The sequence below is a fragment of the Jaculus jaculus genome, chromosome 21 (genome assembly GCF_020740685.1).
Source record: "Jaculus jaculus isolate mJacJac1 chromosome 21, mJacJac1.mat.Y.cur, whole genome shotgun sequence".
Classification (NCBI taxonomy): domain Eukaryota; kingdom Metazoa; phylum Chordata; class Mammalia; order Rodentia; family Dipodidae; genus Jaculus; species Jaculus jaculus.
In genome coordinates, this window is record NC_059122.1 from 8,044,177 (window position 1) to 8,066,707 (window position 22,531).

The window sequence follows — 22,531 nt, forward strand, 5'->3', positions numbered from 1 at the left end:
AAACCAACAGCAAGAGAAAGTTCAGAAACTAAGTACACAAATATTTGGAGTCTGGATAATGTATTTGTAAACAAACAGTGAATCACTGAAGAAATCAGAGAGAAAAGCTGAAAATTTTTATTAAAAAATTAAAGTGATACCACAAATTATCAAATCCTCTGGGATTCAAGGCAGTAAAAATATATATATAATAATATATATAATATATATTATATTATATATATTATATAATATAAATACTATAATATATTATATATTATTATATATTATATATAATATAATATATATAATAATAATAATAAATATATATATATATAATATGCTCACAATAAAATTTCAGAGAGAACTAAAATAAACAACCTAATAATGCAACTTAAGTTGCTACAAGAACAACAAGCAGCCATTCTCCAACCCAGTCGATGGCAGGAAATAATAAAAATTAGGGCATAAATAATTGCAATAGAGGCTCAAAGAACAGCTCACAGAATGCATCAAAGAGTTGGTTCTTTGACAATTTTCATAAGATTGGCAGCAAAGCCAAACTAACCCAAAGAAAGAGACAGAAGATCCAAATGTAGAAAATTAGAAACAAAAAGGAGTTGTTAAGCAGATACCAATAAATCGAGAAGAATCATATGGAAAAACTTTTGTTGCAAACAGCTAGGAAACTTGGATGAATTGGGCAACTTTCTAAATGCATATTATCTACTTAAATTAAAGGGAGAAGTTAAGAATAAAGGGAACAATAAGGAGCAATGAGCCGGGCGTGGTGGCACACATCTTTAATCCCAGCACTGGGGAGGCAGAGGTAAGGGGATCTCTGTGAGTTCGAGGCCACCCTGACACTACATAGTGAATTCCAGGGTCAGCCTGGGCTATAGTGAGACCCTACCTCAAAAAACCAAAAATAAAAAAAGTTTACCCACAAGAGTTGGCGAATTAGCGCAGTGGGGAAAGTACTCACTTAGCAAGTGTAAGGACCAGAGTTCAATCCCCAGTAGCATGGTAAAAACGTAAGCCAGACACACAATGTGATGCAAGTGTGCAATGTCACACATGCACACACGTTGGCACCTGCATCTGGAGTTTGGTTGCAGTGGCTGGAGGTTCTGGTGTACCAATTCTTTCTCTCATCTCTCACTCTCCTTCTCGCTCTTGCTCTTTCACATGAAAAAAAAAAAAGGCCAGTCTATTGGGCTTGCCTTAAAATAAAAAAAAAAAAAAAAAAAAGTAAAAGAACTACAAAAATTAAGCACCAGGGCTGGAGGGATGGCTTAGCCAAAGGACCCAGGTTCGATTCCCCAGGACCCACATAAGCCAGATGCACAAGGGGGCACATGCGTCTGGAGTTCGTTTGCGGTGGCTGGAGGCCCTGGTGAGCCCATTCTCTCTCTCTCTCCTTCTCTTTCTCTGCCTCTTCCTCTCTCTCAAATTAATTAATTAATTTTTTTTTAATAAAACAACCAAAGGGCTGGAGAGATGGCTCAGCGGTTAAGGCATTTACCTGCAAAGCCAAAGGACCCAGGTTCAATTCCCCAGGACCCACATAAGCCAGATGCACGAGGGGGCACACGTGTCTGGAGTTCATTGCAGTGGCTGGAGGCCCTGGTGCGCCCATTCTCTCTCTCTCTCTGTGTCTCTTTCTCTGTCAAATACATAAATAATAAAATATTTTTTAAAAAATTAAACACCAGTCATTGAAATTGCCAGAAAATAAATGGGCTAGTGAAATGAACAGACAGTTCTTAAAAGAAATACATATATATATATATATATATATATATATATACATGTTTTATATTTATATATATATATATACACATGTTTTATATATATATATATATACACACACACACACATACACATGTCAGACAGATATATTTTATTTTTAATGTTCAACATCAACGTCCTTAGCCTTCAGGGAGATACAAATTAAAACCAGTTTGAAATGCCATCTTACCACAGTCAAAATTGCAGTCATCAACAAAATAAATGGCAACAAATGATGATAAGATTGTGAAGAAAGGAGAAGCCTTATTCACTATTGATGAGAGCGTAACCTGGTGCAGATAGTATGGAAATCACTGTAGAAGATTCTTTAGAAAGCTAAAAATCAGGGGCTGGAGAGATGGCTTAGCAGTGAAGCGCTTGCCTGCAAAGCCTAAGGACCCAGGCTCAAGGCTCGATGCCCCAGGACCCACGTTAGCCAGATGCACAAGGGGTCACATGCGTCTGGAGTTGGTTTGTGGTGGCTGGAGGCCCTGGTGTGCTCATTCTCTCTCTCTATCTGCCTCTTTCTCTCTGTCTGTTGCTCTCAAATAAATAAATTAAAATAAACAAAAAACTTTTAAAAAAAACTAAAAATCAGACTACCATATGACTCAGCTATATCACACTAGGGTATGTATATACAGAAAGAACTCTCTCTTATGACAAAGACCTAGTGGCCATTGCCGCCTTATTCACAATAGCCAAGAAATGGAGTTAACATGGATATCCATCATCTGATACCTAGATAGGGAAAGTGTGGTATGTACACACAAGGAAGTTTTGTTCAACTGCAAAGGAAAAAAAAAAATGGATTTTCAGGGAAATTGATTGATTTGAAAAATATACTTAGTGAAGTTACCCAGACCCAGAAAGACAAAAGTCACATGTTCTTTCTCAAATAAAACCCCTGACTTTGAGGGTGCAAATGTATGTAAATAAGGGAACGTAAGAATGGGAAGCCGGGCGTGGTGGCGCATACCTTTAATCCCAGCACTCGGGAGGCAGAGGTAGGAGGATCACTGTGAGTTCGAGGCCACCCTGAGACTACATAGTGAATTCCAGGTCAGCTGAGCTAGAGTGAGACCCTACCTCGAAAAACTAAACAAACAAAAGAAAACAAAAGAATGGGTATAGTCTATGAAACTATGAACTAGATAGACTGTGAGAGGGCAAGAGGAAGACTCGAGAAAGGGGAGGTGAAGGGCAAAGGAACCCATGTGACATGGAAAGGATGGTACAAAGAGATTAGGACCAGGGTGGGGGAAAGAGGAGCAAAAGGAAACAAAATTTAAAAAAAAAAAGAGTTTTACTTGAAACATGCCATAATGAAACCTAACTCCTTGTATGCTGATTAAAAAAATAAAATAAGGGCTGGAGAGATGGCTTAGCGGTTAAGCACTTGCCTGTGAAGCCTAAGGACCCCGGTTCGAGGCTCGGTTCCCCAGGTCCCACGTTAGCCAGATGCACAAGGGGGCGCACGCGTCTGGAGTTCGTTTGCAGAGGCTGGAAGCCCTGGCGCGCCCATTCTCTCTCTCTCCCTCTATCTGTCTTTCTCTCTGTGTCTGTTGCTCTCAAATAAATAAATAAAAATTATAAAAAAAATAATAAAATAAAATAAAATAAAAAACCTTAATTCTTGCTGTCATATTTCAGTACTTTTTAAAAATTTTGTAATCCCTTTATGAAAGAAAATGAAAGAAAAACTATTTTGCAATAAGATCAGCTGAAGCATGCTAGAAATTAGTGGGCAAAAGTTTGAATAAAGAAAGCAGGATGTGGTCGCGCACGCCTTTCATCCCAGCACACGGGAGGCAGAGGTAGGAGGATCGCTGTGAGTTCGAGGCCACCCTGAGACTACATAGTGTGTTCCAGGTCATTCTGAGCTATTGTGAGACCCTACCTCCAACAACAACAACAACAACAACATAAAGCAAGCTTGGCATAATTCTAGAAATATCTTCCCCAAGAAATTACCAAGTACAAATAAAAAAAAAGAAGTAGTAATTTTGGAGAAGCTCATCAGGCCTTCACCCGGTGGTCATGGCACAAGACAGATCGCGACAGTCTCTTTGATCTACATTATCATGTGGTTGCAGCCGCCCTCTCATTGCAGGCAGGAAGCTCTTAACCCAAAGCACCTGGTAGGCGCAAAGCTCTTGATTTTGGCTTGCAAGGACGCTCCATGATGGCGGGGGGAAACTGGGGCATTAGCAGAGGCTGGCTGTCACCTCCTGGCCAACATTAGGCGGTCAGCAGCAGCAGGGGAGTGTGTCAGCCATTGGCGAGGGGAAGCTCACTGTCACATCCCAACGATACCCAGCCTCCAGGAGGCTCCAATTCCCAACCTGTCATCTATTGGGGACCTAGCATTCAGAGAACATGAGTTTATGGTGGACACTTAGCTCAGACCACTACACCATGGACACAACAGCCTTTTTATTTCTTGTTTTTATTTATGTTATTATTATTATCTTGGGATAGGGTCTTGGTCTAGCCTAGGCTAACCTGGAATTCACTATGGAGTCTCAGGGTGGCCTCAAACTCACAGCGATCCTCCCACCTCTGCCTCCCGAGTGCTGGGGTTAAAGGCGTGCGCCACCACGCCTGGCCTTTTAAAAATATTCTTGCCAAGAAAATGTGAAGCCTTGTGCTAATCACGAGAAAACACAGACACACCCGAACCGATAGACATTCTGTGAAGCCGCTGATTACCAAGAGGAATGAAATCCAAAGGAAGTCCTCAAAACTTTTGTAGACAGGGACTGCTCTAGATGTCCAGGAGAGATCTTGGCTTGAACCCTGGAATGCACAGGGAAATCCGCTCACGTGCAAATGGGCAGGATCAGTAAAGGACTACTTGAGTTCATGACATATGCCCGTGACAATACTTAAGGTATTGACAGTGAGGACAGGGTGAGGGACAAAAGGGAATTCTTTGCATTGCTCTAAAATGTGTGACTCCAAAGCAAGCTCAAAATAAAACGCTCTAAACTGAACTGCGCTGGTCAGACAAAAACAGCTTATGAAATGTTGAATAATGGTCAGCAGCTTGTTCCTGCTACTCAACCTTCAGCCCTGTTATTATTTTTATTAATAATATAATTTGGGGCAAGTTATAGGCATCACACTGTGCTCCGATTTCCTCATCTTCAAAAGGAGTGTCATAATAATACCTATTTTGTAAGGCTATTACAAAAATTAAATTAGGAAGTCCTTGAGAAACACAAGCGCAGAGGGTAATGTGGAATAAACACTTCGTAAATTGCCTGTTGGGCTGTTTATATGCAGTGGCTTGTCTGGGCCAGGCAGCAAGATGGCCCTATTGAAAGGCAGTAATCAGATACCCCCCGCTCCTCCAGAGGGTGCAAAAAAAAAAAAGGTAACAAGACACGGACCGGAGGAGATAAACCACCCTTGGCACTTCAGCCAAGCCACAGCTCAATCCACAGAGGAACGGGGAGATGAGCAAGAGAGCTGCTTCCATGCTGAACCTGACAATCAGTGCCAGGGGGAAGGAGACAGACCCTGGGGACCCTCGACACCCACCAAAGCAGAGATCCAGAGGCTCCTAAGAGCTCAGCACTGAAGGAGACTGAAAACTCACCCATCACGGCTTAGGGAATTTTGCAGAAGAGGGGGCGGAAAGATTGTTAAGAACCACAGGTTGAGACATCATGCCCAAACGCATTCCCTCCCCCAAAATATACCTGACTGCTGCTCCTATAACGCATAATCCACAACCCCATGGGGAATCCCTGCAACCCCACTGAGGAGGGCCCCCTATGGAATGGGGGCAGGGACGGGGAAAAAGAGGGTACCTATACATGATGTATCTATATGAAATATGTTGTTAATAATAATAATAATAATACTTGGGCTGGAGAGATGGCTTAGTGGTTAAGCGCTTGCCTGTGAAGCCTAAGGACCCCGGTTCGAGGCTCGGTTCCCCAGGTCCCACGTTAGCCAGATGCACAAGGGGGCGCACGCGTCTGGAGTTCGTTTGCAGAGGCTGGAGGCCCTGGCGCGCCCATTCCCTCTCTCTCCCTCTATCTGTCTTTCTCTCTGTGTCTGTTGCTCTCAAATAAATAAATAAATAATTTTAAAAAAATAATAATAATACTTTTAATTTGGGGAGTTCAAGGTAGGGTCTCACTCTAGCACAGTCTGAGCTGGAATTCACTCTGTAGTCTCAGGGTGACCTTGAACTCATGGCAATCCTCCTACCTCTGCCTCCCGAGTGCTGGGATGAAAAGCGTGAGCCACCACGCATGGCAATAATACTTTTAAAAAGAAAGACCAGGTTGACATCCCGCTTTCCCTAGGTTTACAATCCCAGGCAAGAATTCCCTCTCGTGGAGTGGGCCCCCAATCCGATCAGAATGCTGTTGGAAACCTTCACCAAAGTCCTATCACCATTGTACGAGAGGGCACATCTTGCATTCTCTCTGGCCTGTAACCAAAGTGGGTGTTGTCGTCAGGAACAGGCAGTTACCACCGAGTTCTGATGGCACCCAAGACGGATAGCAGTAACCCTATGTTGTTATAGGTGAGCGCCTCAGTAGCCTCCCAGCGGGAGATGTCTCAGTGTGTGTATGGGGGGGGGGTGTCACACCTCAGCAACCAGGATTTTCTTTTTTTTTTTTTAATTATTTATTTATTTATTTGAGAGCGACAGACAGAGAGAGAAAGACAGATAGAGGGAGAGAGAGAGAATGGGCGCGCCAGGGCTTCCAGCCTCTGCAAACGAACTCCAGACGCGTGCGCCCCCTTGTGCATCTGGCTAACGTGGGACCTGGGGAACCGAGCCTCGAACCGGGGTCCTTAGGCTTCACAGGCAAGCGCTTAACCGCCAAGCCATCTCTCCAGCCCCAAAATACTTTTTTTTTTTTTTTTTTTTTTTTGAGGTAGGGTCTCACTCTGGTCCAGACTGAGCTGGAATTAACTCTGTAGTCTCAGGGTGGCCTTGAACTCATGGCGATCCTCCTACCTCTGCCTCCCAAGTGCTGGGACTAAAGGCGTGCGCCACCACGCCCGGCTGCAACCAGGATTTTCAATGGATAACCTATGGCTTCTGGAAAGAGCTTTCTCCACCCATGTGAGTACCTTCGTTTTCTGTCACACGATTGAGCTTGTTCATAGACCGTCAGGGATGGATGGAGGGGCAGCTCATGGGACCTGGCTCCTCCCAGAGGAACAGGTGGTGGTTAATGGTCGCTGGAGGAGGAGAGGGGTCATGTCCCACATTCGAGTAAGCAACCTTAATTTAGCTCAGCGGGTCACAAAGGAAGAAGAAGAAAAAAAAAAAAAAGACAGGAGTGTAGGAAGGAGATCAAGAATTAGGAAACAGAAGGGTTTTGGTGTGAATGGGAGCCGGGGTGAGAGAGGATAATGTGATTGAAAATGATCAAAATGTGTACTACACCTGTATGAAATTACCACAAATAAACTTAAATTTAAAATACCTTGTTCAGGCTGGAGAGATGGCATAGCGGTTAGGTAGTTGCTGGCAAAACCAAGGGACCCCGGGGTTCAATTGCCCAGGACCCACGTAAAGTGAGATATACAAGGTATCACATGTGTCTGGAGTTGGTTTGGAGTGGCTAGAGGCCTTGGTGCGTCCATTCCCTCTTTCTCTCTCTGTCTCTTTCTCTCTGTATCTGCCTCTCTCCCCATCTCAAATAAATAAGTAAGTAAAAGATTGTTAAAATAATAAAAGCCGGGCGTGGTGGCGCACGCCTTTAATCCCAGCACTGGGAGGCAGAGGTAGGAGGATCACTGCGAGTTCGAGGCCAGCCTGAGACTACAGAGTGAATTCCAGGTCAGCCTGGGCTAGGGTGAGACCCTAGCTCAAAAAAAAACCCAAAATATAATAATTTACATAAATTATATAAATATAATTAATTAATTAATTAATTAGATTAAATGAGATACCTTGTTCCAAATTCACTGTGTTGCTCATTAGCATAACCTACATGCATGTATGCTTACCCAACCATGGATGATTATAACACACAAGTGACCAGATCACATAAAGTGGGAAATCTCAGGAATCAAATGGAACTTCATTGTTACACTTGAAGTTTCAGAACTTTTTTCTTTTCTTTTCTTTTTTTTTTTTGGTTTTTTGAGGTAGGGTCTCCCTCTGGCTCAGGCTGGACCTGGAATTCACTATGTAGTCTCAGGGTGGCCTCGAACTCTTGGTGATCCTCCTACCTCTGCCTCCTGAGTTCTGGGACTAAAGGCATGCACCACCACGCCCGGCTTCAGAACTTTTTATATGCACAAGTGTGGTGGTTTGTTTCAGGTGTCCCCCATAAACTTAGGTGTTCTGAATTTTAGGTTCCCTAGCTGATGGAGATTTGGGAATTAATGCCTCCTGGAGGTGGTGTAGTGTTGGGGGCGGGCTTATGGGTGTTACAGCCAGTGTCCCCTTGCCAGGGTTGGGCACACTCTCGTGTTGCTATTGTCCACCTGATGTTGGCCAGGAGGTGATGTCCACCCTCTGCTCATGCCATCATTTCCCCCTGCCATCGTGGAGCTTCCCCGTCGAGCCTGCAAGCCAAAATAAACCTCTTTTTTTCCCACAAGCTGCTCTTGGTTGGGTGACTTCTACAGCAGTGTGAACCGGACTGCAACAACACATGTATTAGGTATTATGCACGCAGATAACCTCACCCAATTTTATCTGCTACCAGGCCATTTTCCAAAGAGGTACACACTGGGCGGGTGTTGTTAGGGGCCTGGGACAAGGTGAGGTCCAGTGTCTCCATATCCTGAGCACCTCACCCTGAGCTCAGCAGCAAAACAACCTCTGTCTGCTTTCCCGGTAGGGCTAGTATCCAGTGGGCCACTGCTTTCCAGAGTCCACTGGCTCCTGCACAGGAACCCGAACCTCAGAATGGAGTCTACGGTTCAGCTGAGGAGGAACCAAAAAGTCAAGCCAGAAAGCACCGGGGGCCAAATGATCTCCCAGACCCAGCCAGTTGGTTTTGACTGTTTACCTAGAGAAAACAAGCAAAGGAGGGAGTGGAGTCCATTTCAGTAAACAAGAGTCCTGCAAAGAGAAAGGACTCAACGTTGGCCAGAAGAAGCGGTTCCCTCCAGGGTCCAATCAGAAAATGTTCGCAAGCAGCCTTTGGTTAAAGAAAACATGTTCAGACCACAGGCGGGTGGATTTCCTGAGGCAGGGTGCTGCTTGGTGTGTGTGTGTGTGTGTGTGTGTGTGTGTGTGTGTGTGTGTGTGTGCACGCGCATGCATGCGTTAGTAGATGGGCAGGAGAAATGTAATTGCAGTCATAACCATCTTTATGTCTGAGTATTTGACATTTGAGGAATGGCAAGTCAAAGCTGTCCACGTGCAGTTGCCTTTCAGCGCAGAGGGATATGACAATGCGTCTTTCCGAATCCTCCTCGATAAGCGGATGAGGGGACAAGTCCCAAGAGACTGAGGGAGTCTATTAAGGAAGAGCTGTCCCCGGTTCCCCGTGTCCCTTTTCCTTGCTACTTCGTGTCCTTCCCACTGGTGTGCCGCCTCTTAAAACGTGGAAGCATTTTTTTTTTTTTTTTTTTTTTTTAGGAAAGGTTTATGGAGTCACAACTCTAAATAGTAAATTCCAGCCACAGTAAAATAAACACAGGAAATGGTGGAAGTCAAACGGAGTTGAGTGGTGGTCAAAGCTGGACCTTACGTTCGCAAGCACGAAATTGTGTGCGTTCCAGTGCAGGGATCTTACTCTGTTGCTGGGAGATGCAGCGAGACTGTGTGCACACCCCAGTGCAGGGAAGATCTTACCGCGTTGTTGGGAGATGCAGTGAGATTGTGTGCACACCCCAGTGCAGGGAAGATCTTACCGCGTTGCTGGGAGATGCAGTGAGATTGTGTGCACACCCCAGTGCAGGGAAGATCTTACTGCATTGCTGGAGATACAGTGAGACTGTGTGTGCGATTGTGTGCACACCCCAGTGCAGGGAAGATCTTACCACGTTGTTGGGACATACTGTAAACTCTAACAATAATGATAGCGGCTGGGCTCCTCACGTTTGTTGATTCTCTACTTACAGTAAGCACTGGCCCAATGAGGGTTGTTCTCCATCCTGCTTAGTCCCGGGTACTTCTGCTGTGGGAAAGATGGCACCGTGAACATTCTAATGGAAGGTGGCGTGGAAGGTCAGATGGCCTAAGCCAGGATTTGTCACACGGTGAAGAAATGGACAAGTTGCGTGTTGAGTCTAGATCTCTATGATTCCAAACCCTCGGATTTTTTTCCCCCTGCAGCAAAGAGCAAGCCTGATGTGGAGTCATGTATGTATCATGATGTATGATAGGGTGGATAAGATCTTTTGCTTCATGGCCAAAGAAAATGTTCCTTCCATGTCTTCTGTGCACCCAGGCTGTATCCGTCTCTGTGACGCCGTGAGGTGAGGAGTAATGGAACTGAATACAGAAGGTTCAGTCTGGATCCTCACAATGGAGGCACAGGATATAAAGATGAGCTGAGCCAGAGCCCAGTTCACTCAGTTAGGGAAGGGGGTCTTGAAATAGTATATGAGGTCGCTCACTGTCTGTGGTGGTTCGATTCAGGCCCCCTCCCCCATAAAATTACGTGTTCTGAATGCCATGTCCCCAGCTGATGGCAATTTGGGAATTGGGTTCCCTTGGAAGCAGTGTATCACTAGGGGCAGGCTTATGGGTGTTAGAGCCAGTGTCCCCTTGACAGTGTTGGGCACACTCTCCTGTTGCCGTTGTCCATCTTATGATGGCCAGGAGGTGATGTCCACCTTCTCCTCATGTCGTTATTTCCCCTGCCATCATGGGGCTTCCCCTGAAGTCTGTAAGCCAGAATAAACCTTTTTCTCCCCCCCCCCACAAGCAGCCCTTGGTCAGGTGATTTCTACCAGCAATGCAAACCTGACTGTGGCACAGGCAATTGAGGTGAGCCCAGAAGGATATATTTGAGAGGATGAGGAAGAAAGCATTGGTCTTAAAGAATGGAAGCAGGGCTGGAGAGATGACTTAGCGGTTAAGGCATTTGCCTGCAAAGCCAAAGGACCCAGGTTCAGTTCCCCCAGGATCCATGTTAGCCAGACACACAAGGTGGCGCATGCGTCTGGAGTTCATTTGCAGGGGCTGGAGGCCCTGGCGCGCCCATTCTCTCTTTCAACAGCAGGTGTAGTTTATAAAGCACTCACTGGAACACAGCATAGGTACTAGATGTGGTTGGAGAGACACAAAGCGATGGGCTTGGACAACTGTCGGGTCTTGAACTTGAGGCTGAGCGATATGAATTCTGTTGTATGTTATGAGAATAAGATGGAGTAGATTATGTTTAAGACATGGGGCGATGGGAATGATCCCAATGGAAGGGAGATTTGCAAGGGATGAGAGAAAAAATATCATTTAAGAGTCTGACCCGGGCTGGAGAGATGGCTTAGCGGTTAAGCGCTTGCCTGTGAAGCCTAAGGACCCCGGTTCGAGGCTCGGTTCCCCAGGTCCCACGTTAGCCAGATGCACAAGGGGGCGCACGCGTCTGGAGTTCGTTTGCAGAGGCTGGAAGCCCTGGCGCGCCCATTCTCTCTCTCTCTCTCTCCCTCTATCTGTCCTTCTCTCTGTGTCTGTCACTCTCAAATAAATAAATAAATAAAAATTTTTTTAAATAAAAAAAAAAAAAAGAGTCTGGCCCGTGGACTCCTCTCTGCCACCCTCTAGCTATACGACCTCAGCTGTCAATCATTCACATCCCTGAGCCTTGGTTCTCTTATGTACATGTGGGAGAAATATAATAATCAAGCTTACCTATGAGAGGGTTGTGAGGGTTAAAGGAGAAGTGACCACCAAGTGTCTTTGAACGTGAGTTAGGCATGCGAGCTATTATTTCCCTGGTGGTCCTGATTTAGATATTGTTTGGTTTGTCCAGTGGCTGGAAGGAATCAATGCCAAGGCCACTCCTCCTCCAAAGCTTGTCCCATGGCTAGAGCACACAGCGAGGTGGTGAACACAGGTCTTAGTGACAGGCAGGCTGTCGCACATTCTAACCCCTCTTGCTGTTACAGGAGCCTACCCCAGTGACTTTAGGACAAATAGGGCCCCTCTGAAATTCAGGGTCCTCTCCCTCAGAGGCATTCATCAGTAAAGTTTCGAGTTCTGATCTTCCTTCTTATATCTAGAACTGCCCAATTGTTTGAGAGATTACAACCTTTCAGATTGGGCTAGCTGACCTGCGCTGGGGCAACAGGAAGAATGTAGACTCTTTTGAAGGGGCCTGAGTGCTCAAGGAGTGTCCTGTTCTTCAAAGTCTGCTTTATTCCCCCCTGGATTAACAAATTGGCACCCCACCTGGTATTGTAGAGTATAAGAAATGCAGGAAAGAGAGGGTCATTGAGTTTGCAACACGGTCTTGTGTTTTGGAAATGGCCATGGGCAGTGTGAAGCAGGTTTAGCTAGATGCCTGCATGGAGACCCCATGGGGCCATGAGGATGACCCTTGGATTGCAGTGGAGACCCAGTGGAGATGCCGAGACCACGAGATGGCTGCTATGGAAAGCTGCCAGCCCTCATAAAGTTTTCCAGAACTATGAGTAGCCTAGCTGGAGGGGTGGAATTGGAACTCCGGAGACTTCTTGCTGGTTAGAATTATGAGACTTGGAGATTTGTCACTGGCTAAAGTTGTTGGATTTGAAGGTACAGAGTTTGATGTTTACCCTGGTTGTTTTAAATCTTGTATTAGTTGAATATTTCTTTGCTATGCCCAATGCCATCTTTTGCAGTGTGAATGTTTATTCTGTGCCATTTTGGGTTTTGGGGGGATTTTTTGATATTATGGCTCAGTTAAAAGACCTTGGATTATGGGCATGTTTGAACATCATTAGGACTGATAAAAAAAAAAAAAACAAACAAACTATGGGGACTTTTGAAGACAGACTGAATGCATTGCATTTTACATCATGGACGGTTAACAGTTTATGGGGGCCAGGGGCAGAATGTGGTGGTTTGATTCAGGTGTCCCCCATAAACTTAGATGTTCTGAATGCTCAGTTCCCAGCAGATGGAGATTTGGGAATTAATGCCTCCTGGAAGTGGTGTATTGCTGGGGGCGGGCTTATGGGTGTTATAGCCAGGGTATGGCACACTCTCCTGTTGCTATTGTCCACCTTACATTGGCCAGGGGGTGATATCCACCCTCTGCTCATGCCATCATTTCCCCTGCCATCATGGAGCTTCCCCTTGAGCCTCTAAGCCAAGATAGAACTTTATTTCCCACAGGCTGCTCTTGGTCGGGTGATTTCTGCCAGCAATGCAGACCTGACATGACAGGTGCTTTGTGCCAGCAAAGAGAAGGTGAGTGGTCTGGATGGGAAACCTGCTCCCTTTGCATTAAACCGTGTGCTCCAAGCTGGAGGGGTGGCTTGGCGATTAAGGCATTTGCCTGCCAAGCCAAAGGACTCAGGTTTGATTCCCCAGGACCCACGTTAGCCAGATGCACAAGGTGGCACACACATCTGGAGTTCGTTTGCAGTGGCTGGAGGCCCTGGCGCGCCCCTTCTCTCTCTGTCTCTTTTTCTTTCTCCTTCTTTCTCTGTTGAAACAAAATAAATTAGTAAGTAAATAAATAAATTGCGTTATCCAGCAAAAGTCACAAGATCACTAGCCACTGGTGTTCAAGCTGAGCGCAAGAGATTTTATGGCAAATAGCTACAAGGAGATTGAACTGAGTTGGATGACCAAGTCAAGACTTGTTACATGGTATCAGAAGAACACAGGGTCTCTCTTTTTTTAAAAAAAAGTTATTATTATTTTTTAAATTTTGCCTTCTTTTTTAATTAATTTATATATATTTTTTTTTAATTTTTATTTTTTTATTTATTTATTTGAGAGCGACACACTCAGAGAGAAAGACAGATAGAGGGGAGAGAGAGAGAATGGGTGCGCCAGGGCTTCCAGCCTCTGCAAACGAACTCCAGACGCGTGCGCCCCCTTGTGCATCTGGCTAACGTGGGACCTGGGGAACCGAGCCTCGAACCGGGGTCCTTAGGCTTCACAGGCCAGCGCTTAACCGCTAAGCCATCTCTCCAGCCCTTAATTTATATTTTTATTGATAAATTCCATGATTATAAACAATATCCCGTGGTAATGCCCTCCCTCCCCCACTTTCCCCTTTGAAACTCCACTCTCCATCATATTCCCTCCCCCTCTCAATCGGTCTCTCTTTTGTTTTGATGTCATCATCTTTTCCTCCTCTCATGAGGGGCTTGTGTAGGTAGCGTCAGGCACTGAGAGGTCATGGATATCCAGGCCATTTTGTGTCTGGAAGAGCATGTTCCTTGTGCCAGATGCACAAGGGGGCGCACACATCTGGAGTTCATTTGCAGCGGCTGAAGGCCCTGGCGCACCTATTCTCTTTCTTTCTCTCTCTTTCTCTCTCTCTCTCTCTCTCTCTCTTGTTCTCTGTCAAATAAATAAATAAATAAATAAATAAATATAAAATATTGTAAAATTAAAAAAGAAAGAAAGCAAGCCTCATCAGGCCCAGCAGAGCTCAAGAAGAAACTCCAGGGAACTCTTAATGTTTAATTGGAATTTCTCACCAACTATCAACAACAAATTGGATCTTTATAATTAGGTTCTCTCTCTCTCTCGCTCGCTTTATCTCTCTCTCTCTCTCTCTGTGTGTGTGTGTTTCTTGCACTCTCTCTCTCTCATCATTTGCAATATCCTCCCCCCCCCCACACCCATTATTTCCATAATGACTTCAAACGCCAAAAGCCGTGCTATTTGGGGCGCTGTGCAAATGTGTTTTCCCCATCAGTCCTGATGAAATAGTTTCCACTGTCTGTTTCCCTTGCAGATAGCAATCACAATTCAAGCACAACAATTAAAAGAAGGAAAAAAAAAAAAAAAAAGCCCGAACTCTTGTCCGATATGGAATCAAAACTTGTCCTTGGAAAGCCACACTCCAGGGAAATGGATCAGAAATTGCCCGTGCCTGGGCCCAGCCCTGCCTGTGGAACGCTGCAGGCCTTCTGCAGGGATCTGTTTCTGGAAGATTTCCCGACTCTTTCCCCTTAGTCTTCCGAGAAGGCCAAAAGAAGCGGCCTTTGAGGAATGTCACTCCCCTAAGACTTCCAGTGGGCTCTCCATGGTCCAGGTATTTCAAGGACACACTCTGTTTTGTTTTTGTTTTTTCTTCACTACATCCTACGACAATAGCCCCTAAAATCGGATCACATTGCTGCCTGAGCTCTGGGTTCTCTCGGACTCTCTGACTTTCTGTCGCCAGGTCCCGCTGCTCACTAGTTCAATGACCTTGGACTATTTATTTTCTGCCCTCGGAGGTGCTTGTGCCTCAAAAGATGCCCATGAGATGCTCCGTGGGAAGCAGTCCCAAGCTGGTTGGAGGGCCGTGCATTCTATGTCCTCTTGCCTGTCTCTGCTTTCTCTAAGCTCCTATAGCACAAGTTCCATGCTGGCAGGGGCTGGAGAGATGGCTTAGTGGTTAAGCACTTGCCTGTGAAGCCCGAGGACCCGAGTTCAAGGCTCGAATCCCCAGGACCCATGGTAGCCAGAGGCACACAGGGGTGCATGTATCTGGAGTTCGTTTTCAGTGGCTGGAGGCCCTGGCGCACCCATTCTCTCTCTCTCTCTCTCTCTATCTATCTATCTGCCTCTTTTCCTCTCTCTGTCTGTTGCTCTCAAATAAATAAATCAATAAAAATAACAGAAAAATAAAAAAAAATTATTTATTTTACAGACAGAGAGAGGAAAAGAGGCAGATAGATAGATAGAGAGAGAGAGAGAGAGAGAGAGAGAGAGAGAATGGGTGCACCAGGGCCTCCAGCCACTGCAAACGAACTCCAGACGCGTGCGCCCCCTTGTGCATCTGGCTAACATGGGTCCTGGGGAATCGAGCCTCGAACTGGGGTCCTCAGGCTTCACAGGCAAGCACTTCACCACTAAGCCATCTCTCCAGCCCCTAAATAAAAATTTTAAAACATGAATTTACAGCCAGAATGAGCTTGCGAGACTGTTAACTGAAAGGTGCCATTTCACATACTTTGTAAATGCACACGTTCGCCTCCTCCACTGTATTACACGCACAGACCACGTGTGTTCACACAACACACCCATTGCACACACACCACATTGCATACAAACATCATACGCAGTACATCCAAAACACATACCACGCTGTAAACATACACAACACAATGCAGGCATACTGTATAGTCACACACATAAAACAATTACAATCCCAGCGCTCGGGAGGTAGAGGTGGGAGGCTCGCCGTGAGTTCGAGGCCACCCTGAGAGTCCATAGTGAATTCCAGGTCAGCCTGGGCTAGAGTGAGACCCTACCTTGCAAACGCAAAACAAACAAACAAAAAAATCCCAGCACACACATGTACACAGCTAGGCGTTTGAATGGTTGCCATTTGAAATTCCAAGGCTGGCCCATCCCTACAGCCCTTTTGTTGTGATCCGGGGCATTTTTAATAAGGAAAACAACTCTGGTTCTCAGTCAGTTCAAAGAGATTAGGAGGAGGGCCTTTGGGACACATAAGGAATGAGGATACGCGGCTCTTCTGAAGCCCTTTGATCTTTCTGGGGCTGAGATCTGAACTTCCATGCCCACCAGTAGAACTGATAGGTTCCAGCGCCCATTCTAATCCAAGAACCAGCTAGCCTATCACTTCTAGGGTGGATTTAAGCCATGCAGCGTTCTGCTGGAAGCGCATTTGATAAGCAGTCAGGGAGCGAGGGGAGCAGCCAGTCTCTTGCTTGCTACCTGAGGCCCAGCCAATGTCTGTTGGGACTTCTGTTCCATCTAACATCACTGGCAAGTAGACAAGCATATCTCAAATTGGGAGTGGCCCCTGCGTGAGTGATTGATAAAGGGGCCTTCTTCTCATCTAGTGTGCTCCATCAATCACTGTTACCCAAATGTAACCGGTGGGCATCCAGAGACCTGGGTCACGGATCCCTCTGTGATTTCACCCACCTGTAAAGATGGCTCATGTCTGTGGCACTAAGGGTGAACACCCCCCAGGAGCCTTTCATTATTCCAAACTCCCCGCGACGCCCCGCTGCTTCTCTCAGTTGGAGGCCAGTGTCAGCAACAACTTTGTTCTTCAAAGGTGCAAAGTGATTCTGTAGAAACCAAACCAGCTGGGCTGGAGAGATAGGCTTAGCGGTTGAGGCGCTTGCCTGTGAAGCCTAAGGACCCCAGTTCGATTCTCCAGGTCCCACATAAGCCAGATGCACATGCAAATGCATCTGGAGTTTGTCTGCAGCATCTGGAGGCCCTGGCAGGCCCAATCTCTCCCCCCCCACCCCGCTTCTTTCTATCAGATAGATAAAATATTTTTAAAATACAGGCAAGCGGAATCCCACTCAGTTTGAGAGAGTTGATAAAGTGAAGCCCATATATTTGTAACATCCACGGTCACCCCTAAGTTCTGCCCCAAGGTTAGACTTCGAAAGAGCTGTCTCTGCCTGGAAATCTCCATTGTCTTCGTCTCTTCCCGTTCTGACATTGCATCGGATCCCTTGCGACCGTCCTCCTCCGTTGGGAACAACTTTGACGTTCGCTGTGTCATTCACAGTGACCTTGAAGGCTGTATTGCACTGGTGTTGTCTAAAATGTGGAAACTGTGAATGCGACAGAACTCACAAAATACCACCCAGCCTGTGAGGGCAGAGGCAAGGCGACGTGACGGCTGGCTGAGGTCACAACACCGCACGGTACTCACTGCCCACAGCGGGCCAGGCCAGGCTGTGTGCGCATCTTGGTAATGACAGACCTGGGCCGGCCGGGCGGGGTGTGGCCCGAGGCTTCCGGCTCCGAGAGATGCAAAGAAGTGGGGTCCCTGCTAGGCACAGTTTGGACTTCAGAAGTTCCCCCACGCACTGATTTTCACCCCACTTCCTTCTTCATGCCTCAAACAAATGTCATTTTCTCCAGGTGACACTCCTGGCCCTCCAATGTCACCTGTTCCCACAGCATCGTGTTTCTGTCTATCCATGCCACAATCATCATGACTTCCCCAGTTGCTCTTTTCTTGGCTGAACTATGGAGGCATGGAGGTCAGCTGGTATGGCTTCTTGCACTGATATGAAGGAGTCAGCCATTCCCTTTTACTAGGGAAAAAAAAAAAAAATATATATATATATATATATATATATATATATATATATATATATATATATATATATATCCCAGGCTGGAGAGATGGCTTGGCAGTTAAGGCGCTTGCCTACAAAGCCTAAGGACCCATGTTTGACTCTCCGGGTCCCACGTAAGCCAGACGCACAAAGGTGAGGCAAGCACAAGGTCTCACATGCCCACCAGGTGGCGCAAGCATCTGGAGTTCAATTGTGGCTGAGGTCCTGGTGTGCCAATTCCCCCTTTCCCTCTCAAATAAAAAAATAATAAAATCGGGCCAGCCAAATGGCTTAGCAGTTGAGGCATTTGCCTGAGAAGCCTAAGGACCCCGGTTCGATTCCCCAGGACCCACGTGAGCCAGATGCACAAGGGGACGCACGCGTCTGGAGTTCATTTGCAGGGGCTGGAGGCCCTGGCACGCCTGTTCTCTCTCTCTTTCTCTCTCTGTATGTTGCTCTCAAATGACTAAATAAATAAAACATTTAATAATAAAATAAAACAAAACAAAACAAATTAGAAAGTCCCAGCAGGTCCAAAGTGCCAATCTTCAGTCAGAAGGAAACCTCTTAGAGTTTTCCAGAAGGAAGGACAGAAGCATATTCAGTAAAGGGAGGAGCGTCTGGTAAAGTTACATGAGGTATTCGTGGGAGTCAGGCACGGGAGCAGGTGCTAGGGAAGAGGACCTGGAGGCCCCCACCTTTCAGGAATGGTGAGTCACCCCACACCTCAGTCTGGAAGCCAGAGATGATTGAACAGCTCCCGGATTGCAACGCGGCACGGGAATCAGGAGCACCCACCAAGATGCTAACAGACAAGAGAGAAGCAAGGAGAACCCGAGTGAAGCAAGATGTGACAAGAGGCCAGAGCAAAAAGAACGAAGGCCATGCCTTGATAGGGCTGGCACGTGCTCTGTTTGGCACGCTCTCTGCCCACAGAGGGGCCTTACACCCTTGACCACCTTTGAGGCTCAGAAGAAGGCTGTGTGCTAGATGGACTGAAAAGCGACTACCTGACTCAGTCTCTCAGCCACGTTAGCCCGGAGGCCAGAGCTCATGCCTCGGGATTGGCACTCCAAGTTCTCCAGATGGGCACCAGGTCATTGTGCAGCCTGATGTCTGGGGACATCGTATGGCCTCCCCTCAAATTTCCCCTGGACCAAGCTGCTTTTTTAAAACTTTTTTTTCTTTTTTTAATACTTTATTTTTATTTATTTGACAGAGAAAGAGGGAGAAAGATAGAATGGGCGTGTGTCAGGGCCTCCAGCCACTGCAAATGAACTCCAGATTTGTGTGCCCCCTTGTGCATCTGGCTAATGTGGAACCTGGGGAATCGAACCTGGATCCTTTGGCTTTGCAGGCAAATGCCTTAACTGCTAAGCCACCCTTCCAGCCCCAAGCTGCTTTTTTGATATGTGCTTATCTATCTGTTTGACAAATGCTTATAGGCGTGCGTGTCTCAGAAGAGACCTCTAGGCGAGTTCCCATTCGCTTTGGGACACAGACAATGGCATTATCAGCTGCCGCCCGCACATCACAGCGGGCTCCCTGGCCAGTGCCAGGCAGGCTGGTTTGCGCAAGCGTGATTGCATTTTCTGAGGGCTAAAGAAATTCCAAGGTGATCATAAAACACCCAAATAGGAAATGCCAAAATGAAGCCTGGAGAGATGGCTCAGCGGTTAAGGTGCTTACCTGCAAAGTCTAATGGATGTGTCTTGGATTAGTGAGCTAGAGTGCAAGGGCTCACCCAAAATTCATTTTCAATCAAGTTCACGGACAACTTTAAGCAGATTCTCCTTTTCTGCTAGAGGGCCGGAAGTCCTGGCAGTCAGCGAGACGCAGCGCACGTGGCCCAGGTCAGGGAGTTTTGAGCCTTGAGTTAGACATCGGTTCTCGGAGGCGGTTCTTAGTCAGCAAGGGTCTTGAGCAAGTGCCTCCCACTTTCCACCTGTTTCCTTATTCTCCCCATCTGAGGAATGTATAATCTCTGAGGGCGGCCCCTAGGGTGTCTCTTGTGACATCCTGGAATGTGGATGGCCTTGTTTTGTAAGACCATTGAGTGAAAACAAAGTGTAGACCCCCGCGGCTTGAGGAAGAACGGAAGCAGAGGGCATTAGTTTCCTAAGGCTAGTGGGACAAAGGGTCGTAAACATAGAGATTTGTTTGGGCCAGAAATTAAAAATCAAGGGCAAGAGCTCTGCTCCCTCCGGGCACCAAGGAGAACCTGCCCGCCCTTGCCTCTCCCAGTCTCTTGTGGCTACTGACATTCCTGGCCCATGTTAGACAATCCTCTGTCACTCTCCTACAAGGACATTTGTCAGCGTATTTGAGGCTTATCCAGGTAATTCATAACTTCTTCACAACATACCTTGTGTAGACACATCAGCAATGCCCACTGGCTACATAAGGTATTATTTAAAGGCTCCAGATATGGCATCTTTGCCAACTGTCATTTTGCCCATCCAGGGCAGTTATTGAAAAATCCCATTTCGCCAGGTGTGGTGGCGCACGCCTTTCATCCCACCACTCGGGAGGCAGAGGTAGGATGATCACCGTGAGTTCGAGGCCACCCTGAGACTACAAAGTGAATTCCAGGTCAGCTTGGGCTAGAGCGAGACCCCACCTCGCACAACAGAACAAACAAACAAACAAAATCCCATTTCCCCCTTGTCACGAGATGCTCAGGGTGATCTTGCAAGGGCTTCACTAGACACAGCAGGAAAGAGACAAGCAAAATTAGCTGAAATACACTGTTCATCTGGGTATGGGGTCTGGGGGGCCTAATTCCAGCACTCAGGAGGTTGAGGCAGAAGGACTGAAAACACAGGGTCAGCCTGAGCTACATAGTAGGTTCAAAGCCAACCTATCCTAGAAAGGAAGGAAGGAAGGAAGGAAGGGAAGGAAGGAAGGAAGTTCGTTTGCAGCGGCTGGAGGCCCTGATGCACCCATTCTCTCTCTGTCCCTCTCTCTCTCGCTCTTTTTCTCAAATAAATAAATAAGAGTAAATATTAAAAAGAGATGGTTATGCAAATCAAACATCCATCAAACACATATGAAAATGATTGGCACGATTCGTCACAAGGGCAACACTACTCCAAAACCACAATGAGGTGCTATGTACGCCCACTGGGAAGCCTGTAATGATTTCATTTTTATAAAAGAAGGAGGAAAAAAAAAAAAACACAAATATTGGCCAGGATGTAGAGAAATTGTAATCCTTGTACATTGCTGTTAGGAACGTAAAATGGCTCACCGCTGTGGGAAATTGGCCGTTCCTCAAAAAGTTAAGTATAAAATTACCACATGAGCCTGAGTTTTAATTCTTAGAATTGAAACCTGGCATGAAGCAAGCGCAAGCGTGTACCCTCTACAAAGCAGCGCAAAGGCAGAAACAATGTTTCACGTGCCTAGGGATAAACAAATTGGAGACAATGTATGCAAATTAATACTTACTCAGCCCTAAGCAAGAATGAATGTGACAACGCACATGGCCCTCAAAAACCTGCCTTGGTGGCACATGCCTTTCGTCCCAGCACTCGGGAGGCAGAGGTAGGAGGATAGCTGTGAGTTCGAGGCCACCCTGAGACCCTGAGACTCCACAGTGAATTCCAGGTCAGCCTGGGCTAGAGTGAGACCCTACCTCAAAAAACCAAACAAACTAATCTGCTTTTACCTGAAAGAAACCAGATGGAAAAATGCCTCACAATGTAGGTTTCTACTTAGATGACATATCTAGAATCTACAATGCCACAGAAATAAAATAAAATAAAATAAAATAAGAGACTGTGGGGAAGGGGAAAGGAGAGAAATTACTTAATGAGAAAAGTATTTTACTTTGAGTGGTGGAAATTTTGTTTCAAACTAAAGAGGAGTGAAATTGTAAATGTGCCAAAATGCTACTGCATGGTCCACATGAAAATGATCAGTTTCGTTATGTGACAGTCGCTGAGCGAATTAGTTTTTAAATAGATACTGATATACTTCAATAATATTCAGGGACATCAAAGAATTATATTTCATTTTCAAACATGTATTAGTAATCACATACATTGTTAATAAACTACTATCAACAAAACAATTAATAATGTTGTCTTGGAAAAACAGGCTATTGCAAGAGACACAGAGACAAGTCCAAATGAATTTAAGCAACATAAAAAATATGTAACATCTCAGTGTTGCATGAACCCATTACCAAGTGAAATAAAAAATGAAAATTATCCATCAAGTTGCCAAAATAGTATGTAATACTATGACATAATGGCAAGTGTTTCCAAAGTATGTCCCTTGTTTATTTTAATGCTTGATGATTTCTTGTCCCAGTCTCCACTGAGGAATGTTTTCTTTACAAATTAAAACTACCTCAATTCTATTAAAGCATAGTAAGCGACAATCATTATTTCATCTCTGAAGCTCAGCCAACTGCATAAATAAAATGGAAAACATTTATAGTTAATCTTGCCCTTTGCTAAATCATAATGGATAAGCTTCATTTGCTCATCATTTTAAATTTGTTGATATTGATGAGAATGTGTGTGTGTCTGCTTTGAGGTGGGGTCTCCCCGTATTCCAGGCTGACCTGGAATTCACTATGTAGTCTTGAACTCACATC